A 9,388-nucleotide genomic window follows, 5' to 3' on the forward strand; every position below is an offset into this window, starting at 1 on the left:
CCACCCGTACAGTAACTCACGAAGCCCGTGCCAGCTCGGCCCAGCTTCTGAAACTTACCCTGTCCCAGTCGATCGCGATGTTCTAATCACACCATCATGGGGATAGTACTAAGGATGTCGGTCATGGGTGGGACAGCCCTTCCCACACTGTATACAGGGTGGAGAACATTGGAGTCATTCAAGAAGGTGCACATGTTCATTTCACAGCAGTCCCACCCTATGTCATAAAGTGGGAACACGCTGTGACGGGTACTGACCTCTCCGGGTGCTCACATAATACTGTGTCCCCAGCACTTGAACACCTATTCTAAACCACAGTGTGGGTTTAAAGCTGCTGGTGCACAGTCTATCAACTGTACCATGGAGGTAATAGCACAAAACCATGTCCCTCCACAGGGAGCATACATCGGGGGTGGGACATATTGTGTCAGCACCAGTGCGCCCCACTACCAACATGGACACTTCTGGTGTCCGGTCAGTGACAGCAGTTTTTGCTTTAAACCCGAGGCAGAAGTTCAAGTGTCCCAGGAACGGATTGTCCCCATTCCTGAACCCTCCACTGTTCACCTCACTGTGAGAGAAAATATCAAAGACCTGCAGGATTATGTTGTACATTTGGCGATGAAATTCCCCCACTACCCGAACAACTTACTGCTCTGCTAGCAGCTGTAGTAATCTCACAAAAACATTTCGATTCTCGAGAACAGAGAACAATTGAGATAGGGAGAAAGATTCCAGAGATCACAATTCCACCTTGGTGGGACATTTTCAGAAATATAGAAGTTCCTGCCGGGATCATAATAGCTTCCCACTTTTCGGTTGTCTGTCAACTCGCGATTATTCTTTACTTATGGTGTCTCACTTGTTGAGTGAAACGCAGAGGCCGTCAGGTCAGGCTGTACGCTCCCTGGCCAAACTTGGGGATCGCACAGGGAGGAGTAACACCATACTACCATGAACTCATCCTTTTTTGGCGTGGAAGCAAGTCATCCTCATTTCGAGGGACCGCCTATGATGATGATGATGATGGATATATTAACGTCCCGACAGCTCATTGACTGCAGGAGTGGGACCGTGTGGCGCTTCAGAAGACATGTCAAAAAGACAAAGTCACTGATTCCGTCTCATGTGCTCCTCCAATCAGGAATCGCAACAAACTAAAAATGCTTAATAATGGTTACACCTTATCTCCAAATAAATTTCATACTTGGCTTGTTGGTCTAGAGGTATGATTCTCGCTTCGGGGTTGTTATTTGAAGTATGCGAGAGGTCCCGGGTTCAATTCCCGGACGAGCCCTCATTTTTCCGCGAATTTTGAATTTGCATCGAACTTTTGCAAAAAAGGACTTGCATTTCTGCAGCGTCTGTCAGGAACTCATGATGCCCCAAAGTGCTTTACAGTCGTTGAGTTGCCTTTGAAATGTTGTCACGTGAGGAAAGATGTGCCCAAGTCACCTCACACGCACATCAACTCTTTGTGAAGGAGATCATAGAATCAGAGAAGTTTACAGCACGGAAGGAGGCCATATCGGCCCATCGTGTCCGCGTCGGCCAACAAGAGGCCATCCAGCCTAATCCCACTTTCCAGCTCTAGGTCCATAACCCTGCAGGTTACGGCACTTCAGGTGCACATCCAAGCACTTTTAAAATGTGGTGAGGGTTTCTGCCTCTACCACCCTTTCAGGCAGTGAGTTCCACACCCCCACAACCCTCTGCGTGAATAAATTTCCCCTCTAAACTTTCTACCAATTACTTTAAATTTATGTCTCCTTGTTGATGACCCCTCTGCTAAGTGAAATAGGCCCTTTCTATCCACTATATCTAGGCCCCTCATAATTTTATACACCTCAATGAAGACTCCCCTCAGGCTCTGTTCCATGGAAAACAAACCCAGCCTATCCAATCTGTCCTCATGGCTAAGAATCTCCACTCCCGGCAACAGACTCGTAAATCTCCTCTGTATCCTCTTCAGTGCAATCATGTCCTTCCTGTAATATGGCGAGCAGAACTGCACGCAGTAGTCCAGCAGTGGCCAAACCTGCCCCACCGACCCCATCTCTTGTATTCTATTCCTCGGATAATAAAGGCAAGCATCCATATTCCTTCTTAACCATCTTATCGACCTGGCCTGCTACTTTCAGGGATCTGTGGACATGCACTGCCTGGATTCTGGGGAGGACCCAGCAGATTGGAAAACTGCAAATGTAATGCCCCTATTTAAAAAAGGAGGAAGACAAAAAGCAGGAAACTATAGACCAGTTAGCCTAACGTCTGTGGTTGGGAAAATGTTGGCGTCCATTATTAAAAAAGCAGTAGCAGGACATAGAAACATAGAAACGTAGAAAATAGGTGCAGGAGAAGGCCATTCGGCCCTTCGAGCTTGCACCACCATTCAATAAGATCATGGCTGATCATTCAGCTCAGTACCCCTTTCCTGCTTTCTATCCATACCTCTTGATCCCTTTAGCCTTAAGGGCCACATCTAACTCCCTCTTGAATATATCTAACGAACTGGCATCAACAACTCTCTGTGGCAAAGAATTCCACAGGTTAACAACTCTCTGAGTGAAGAAGTTTCTCCACATCTCGGTCCTAAATGGCTTCCCCCTTATCCCTTAGACTCTGACCCCTGGTTCTGGACTTCCCCAAACATCGGGAACATTCTTCCTGCCTCTAACCTGCCCAGTACCGTTAGAATTTTATATGTTTCTATGACATCCCCTCTCATTCTTCTAAACTCCAGTGAATGCAGGCCCAGTCGATCCAGTCTCTCCTCATATGTCAGTCCTGCCATCCCGGGAATCAGTCTGGTGAAACTTCGCCGCACGCCCTCAATAGCAAGAACATCCTTCCTCAGATTAGGAGACCAAAACTGAACACAATATTCCAGGTGACGCCTCACCAAGGCCCTTTAAATCTTCAGTAAGACCTCCCTGCTCCAATACTCAAATTCCCCAGCTATGAAGGCCAACATGCCATGTGTCTTCTTCACCGCCTGCTGTACCTGCATGCCAAGTTTCAACGATTGATGTACCATGATACCCAGGTCACGTTGCACCTCCCCTTTTCCTAATCTGTCACCATTCAGATAATATTCTGCCTTCACGTTTTTGCCACCAAAGTGGATAACCTCACATTTATCTACACTATGCTGCATCTGCCATGTATTTGCCCACTTACCGAACCTGTGCAAGTCACTCTACAGCCTATTAGCATCCTCCTCACAGCTCACACCGCCACCCAGCTTAGAGTCACCTGCAAACTTGGAGATATTACAATCAATTCCGTTGATTCCATCTAAATCATTGATGTATATTGTAAATAGCTGGGGTCCCAACACTGAGTCCAGTGGCATCCCACTAGTCACTGCCTGCGATACTGAGAAGGACCCATTTATCCCTGCTCCCTGCTACCTGTCTGCCAACCAGTTCTCTACCCACGTCAATACATTACCCCCAATACCATATGCTTTCATTTTGCAAACTAATCTCTTGTGTGGGATCTTGTCAAAAGCCTTTTGAATGTTCAAACACATTACATCCACTGGTTTTCCCTTGTCCACTCTGCTAGTTGCATCCTAAAAAAATTCTTGAAGATTTGTCAAGTATGATTTCCCTTTCATAATTCCTTGCTGACTTGGACAGATCTTGTCACTGCTTTCCAAATGTGCTGCTATTTCATCTTTAATAATTGATTCCAGCATTTTCCCCACTACTGATGTCAGGCTAATCGGTCTATAGTTATACATTTTCTCTCTCCCTCCTTTTTTAAAAAGTGTTGTTACATTAGTTTCCCTCCAGTCCATAGGAACTGATCCAGAGTCGATAGACTGTTGGAAAATGATCACCAATGCATCCACTATTTCTAGGGCTACTTCCTTAAATACTCTGGGATGCAGACTATCAGGCCCTGTGGATTTATTGGCCTTCAATCCCATCAATTTGCCTAACACAATTTCCTGACTAATAAAGATTTCCTTCAGTTCCTACTTCTCGCTACACCCTCGGTTTCCAAGTATTTCCGGAAGGTTATATGTATCTTCCTTCGTGAGAACAGAACTAAAGTATCTGTTCAATTGGTCTGCCATTTCTTTGTTCCCCATTATAAATTCACCTGATTCTGACTGCAAGTGACCTACGTTTGTCTTCACTAATCTTTTTCTCTTCACATATCTACAGAAGCTTTTGCAGACAGTTTTTATGTTCCCTGCAAGCTTCCGCTTATACTCAATTTGTCCGCTCCTAATTTAACCCTTTGTCCTCCTCGACTGAATTCTAAATTTCTCCCAGTCCTCAGGTTTGCTGCTTTTTCTGGCCAATTTATATGCCTCTCCTTGGAATTAACACTATCCCTAATTTCCCTTCTTAGCCACGGTTGAGCCACATTCCCTGTTTCATTTTTTTCTCCAGACAGGGATGTACAATTGTTGAAGTTCATCCATATGATCTTTAAATGTTTGCCATTGCCTATCCACCGTCAACCCTTTAAGTCTCATTTGCCAGTCTATTCTAGCCAATTCACATCTCATACCATTGAAGTTACCTTTCCTCAAGTTCAGGATTCTCGTCTCTGAATTAACTGTGCCACTCTCCATCTTAATAAAGAATTGTACCATATTGTGATCACTCTTCCCCAAGAGGCCTCGCACAACAAAATTGCTATTAGTCCTTTCTCATTCCACATCACCGAGTGTAGGAGAGCCAGCCCTCTAGTTGGTTCCTCGACATATTGGTCAAGAAAACCATTCCTAATACACTCCAGGAAATCCTCCTCCACTGTATTTAGAAACATAGAAAATAGGTGCAGGAATAGGCCATTCGGACCTTCTAGCCTGCACCACCATTCAATGAGTTCATGGCTGAACATGCACCTTTAGTACCCCATTCCTGCTTTCTCACCATACCCCTTGATTCCCCTAGTAGTAAGGACTTCATCTAACTCCTTTTTGAATATATTTAGTGAATTGGCCTCAACAACTTTCTGTGGTAGAGAGTTTCACAGGTTCCCCACATCTGGGTGATGAAATTCCTCCTCATCTCGGTCCTAAATGGCTTACCCCTTATCCTTAGACTGTGTCCCCTGGTTCTGGACTTCCCTAACATTGGGAACATTCTTCCTGCATCTAATCTGTCTAATCCCGTCAGAATTTTAAACGTTTCTATGAGGTCCCCTCTCATTCTTTTGAACTCCAGTGAATACAAGCCCAGTTGATCCAGTCTTTCTTGATAGGTCAGTCCCGCCATCCCGGGAATCAGTCTGGTGAACCTTCGCTGCACTCCCTCAATAGCAAGAATGTCCTTCCTCAGGTTAGGAGACCAAAATTGTACACAATACTCCAGGTGTGGCCTCACCAGGGCCCTGTACAACTGTAGCAACACCTCCCTGCCCCTGTACTCAAATCACCTCGCTATGAAGGCCAACATGCCATTTGCTTTCTTAACCGCCTGCTGTACCTGCATGCCAACCTTCAATGACTGATGTACCATGATACCCAGGTCTCGTTGCACCTCCTCTTTTCCTAATCTGTCTCCATTCAGATAATAGTCTGTCTCTCTGTTTTTACCACCAAAGTGGATAACTTCACATTTATCCATATTATGCTTCTTCTGCCATGCATTTGCCCACTCACCTAACCTATCCAAGTCGCTCTGCAGCCTCACAGCATCCTCCTCGCAGCTCACACTGCCACCCAACTTAGTGTCATGCGCAAATTTGGAGATACTACATTTAATCCCCTCGTGTAAATCATTAATATACGTGTAAACAGCTGGGGCCCCAGCACAGAACCTTACGGTACCCCACTAGTCACTGCCTGCCATTCTGAAAAGTCCCCATTTACTCCTACTCTTTGCTTCCTGTCTGACAACCAGTTCTCAATTCATGTCAGCACACTACCCCCAATCCCATGTGCTTTAACTTTGCACATTAATCTCTTGTGTGGGACCTTGTCGAAAGCCTTCTGAAAGTCCAAATATATCACATCAACTGGTTCTCCCTTGTCCACTCTACTGGAAACATCCTCAAAAAATTCCAGAAGATTTGTCAAGCATGATTTTCATTGCACAAATCCATGCTGACTTGGACCTATCATATCACTTCTTTCCAAATGCACTGCTATGACATTCTTAATAATTGATTCCATCATTTTACCCACTACCGATGTCAGGCTGACCTCCCTGTTATCTCTCCCTCCTTTTTTAAAAAGTGGGGTTGCATTGGCTACCCTCCACTCCATAGGAACTGATCCAGAATCAATGGAATATTGGAAAATGACTGTTAATGCATCCACTATTTCCAAGGCCACCTCCTTAAGTACTCCGGGATGCAGTCCATCAGGCCCTGGGGATTTATCGGCCTTCAATCCCATCAATTTCCCCAACACAATTTCCCGACTAATAAGGATTTCCCTCAGTTCCTCCTCCTTACTAGACCCTCCGACCCCTTTTATATCCGGAAGGTTGTTTGTGTCCTCCTCAGTGAATACCAAACCAAAGTACTTGTTCAATTGGTCTGCCATTTCTTTGTTCCCCGTCATGACTTCCCCTGATTCTGACTGCAGGGGACCTACGTTTGTCTTTACTAACCTTTTTCTCTTTACATATCTATAGAAACCTTTGCAATCCGTCTTAATGTTCCCTGCAAGCTTCTTCTCGTACTCCATTTTCCCTGCCCTAATCAAACCCTTTGTCCTCCTCTGCTGAGTTCTAAATATCTCCCAGTTCCCAGGTTCGCTGCTATTTCTGGCCAATTTGTATGCCACTTCCTTGGCTTTAATACTATCCCTGATTTCCCTTGATAGCCACGGTTGAGCCACCTTCCCTTTTTTATTTTTACGCCAGACAGGCATGTACAATCATCCATGCGGTCTCTAAATGTCTGCCATTGCCCATCAACAGTCAACCCCTTCAGTATCATTCGCCAATCTATCCTAGCCAATTCACGCCTCATACCTTCAAAGTTACCCTTCTTTAAGTTCTGGACCATGGTCTCTGAATTAACTGTTTCATTCTCCATCCTAATGCAGAATTCCACCATACTATGGTCACTCTTCCCCAAGGGGTCTCGCACAACGAGATTGCTAATTAATCCTCTCTCATTACACAACACCCAAGTCTAAGGTGGCCTCCCCCCTAGTTGGTTCCTCGACATATTGGTCTAAAAAACCATCCCTTATGCACTCAAGGAAATCCTCCTCCACCGTATTGCTTCCAGTTTGGTTAACCCAAAGTATGTTCATATTAAAGTCACCCATTATAACTGCTGCACCTTTATTGCATGCACCCCTAATTTCATGTTTGATGCCCTCACCAACATCACTACTACCGTTTGGAGGTCTGTACACAACTCCCACTAACGTTTTTTGCCCTTTGGTATTCTGCAGCTCTACCCATATAGATTCCACATCATCCAAGCTAATGTCCTTGCAAAATATTGCCTTAATTTCCTCCTTAACCAGCAATGCTACCCCACCTCCTTTTCCTTTTATTCTATCTTTCCTGAATGTTGAATAACCCTGGATGTTGAGTTCCCAGCCCTGATCATCCTGGAGCCACGTCTCCGTAATCCCAATCACATCATATTTGTTAACATCTATTTGCACAGTTAATTCATCCACCTTATTGCAGATACTCCTTGCATTAAGACACAAAACCATCAGGCTTGTTTTTTTAACACCGTTTGTCCTTTTAGAATTTTGCTGTACAGTGGCCCTTTTTGTTCTTTGCCTTGGGTTTCTCTGCCCTCCACTTTTCCTCATCTCCTTTCTGTCTTTTGCTGTTCCCTCCTTTTTGTTTCCCTCTATCTCCCTGCATTGGTTCCCATCCCCCTGCCATATTAGTTTAAATCCTCCCCAACAGCACAAGCAAACACTCGCCCGAGGACATTGGTTCCGGTCCTGCCCAGGTGCAGACCGTCCGGTTTGTACTGGTCCCACCTCCCCCAGAATCGGTTCCAATGCCCCAGGAATTTGAATCCCTACCTGCTGCACCACTGCTCAAGCCACGTATTCATCTGCGCTATCCTGCGATTCCTACTCTGACTATCCCGTGGCACTGTTAGCAATCCCGAGATTACTACTTTTGAGGTCCTACTTTTTAATTTAGCTCCTAGCTCCTTAAATTCGTTTTGTCGGACCTCATCCCTTTTTTTACCTATGTCATTGGTACCAATGTGCACCACGACAACTGGCTGATCTCCCTCCCTTTTTAGAATGTCCTGCACCCGCTCCGAGACATCCTTGACCCTTGCCCCAGGGAGGCAACATACCATCCTGGAGTCTCGGTTGCGGCCGCAGAAACGCCTATCTATTCCCCTCACCATCGAATCCCCTATCACTATCGCTCTCCCACTCTTTTTCCTGCCCTCCTGTGCAACAGAGTCAGCCACGGTGCCATGAACTTGGCTGCTGCTGCCCTCCCCTGATGAGTCATCCCCCTCAACAGTACCCAAAGCAGTGTATCTGTTTTGCAGGGGGATGACCACAGGGGACTCCTGCACTACCTTCCTTGCACTACTCTTCCTGCTGGTCTTCCATTCCCTAGCTGGCTGTGGACCCTTCTCCTGCGGTAAGACCAACTCGCTACACGCGATACTCACGTCATTCTCAGCATCGTGGATGCTCCAGAGTGAATCCACCCTCAGCTCCAATTCCGCAACGTGGACCGTCAGGAGCTTGAGGTGGATACACTTTCTGCAGATATAGTCGTCAGGGACACTGGAGTCGTCCCTGAGTTCCCACATGGTACAGGAGGAGCATAACACCCGACCGAGCTCTCCTGCCATGACTTAACCCTTAGATACACTTAAATTGGCAACAACAATGTTAAAAGTTATTCACTGATATAGAAGAGAAAAAAGAAAAGAGAAAAACTACTCACCAATCACTCACCCTCTTGGCTGTGACGTCAACTTTTGATTTCTTTCTACTTCTTTTTTGCCTTCTCTCCCCGCTACAGCTGCACAGGTACGCCTCTCGGACTGCCGCCGCCTCTCGCTGCCGCTGGGTCTTTATAGGCCTCACCAACCATGCACTCACGCCTCTCGGACTGCCGCCGCCTCTCGCTGCCGTTGGGTCTTTATAGGCCTCACCAACCATGCACTCCCGCCTCTCGGACTGCCGCCGCCTCTCGCTGCCGCTGGGTCTTTATAGGCCTCACCAACCATGCACTCCCGCCTCTCGGACTGCCGCCGCCTCTCGCTGCCGCTGGGCCTTTATAGGCCTCACCAACCACGTACTCCCGCCTCTCGGTTTGGTTAGCCCAATGGCTATGCAGATTAAAGTTGCCCATGATAACTGCTGTACCTTTACGCATCCATAATTTCTTGTTTGATGCTGTCCCCAAACTCACTACCACTGTTTGGTTGTCTGTGCACAACTCCCATGAGTGTT

General features: G+C 46.3%; 1 non-coding gene across 1 annotated transcript; it reads left to right on the forward strand.

Annotated features, from left to right (window-relative positions):
• Positions 1-1,209: 1,209 nt before the first annotated feature.
• On the forward strand, positions 1,210-1,297 carry trnap-cgg (transfer RNA proline (anticodon CGG)). The gene is given in 2 exon segments: positions 1,210-1,245; positions 1,262-1,297. It is a non-coding gene; the product is annotated as a tRNA-Pro (tRNA).
• The last annotated feature ends 8,091 nt before the right edge of the window (positions 1,298-9,388 follow it).

The sequence above is a fragment of the Pristiophorus japonicus genome, unplaced genomic scaffold (assembly GCF_044704955.1).
Source record: "Pristiophorus japonicus isolate sPriJap1 unplaced genomic scaffold, sPriJap1.hap1 HAP1_SCAFFOLD_147, whole genome shotgun sequence".
NCBI lineage: Eukaryota > Metazoa > Chordata > Chondrichthyes > Pristiophoridae > Pristiophorus > Pristiophorus japonicus.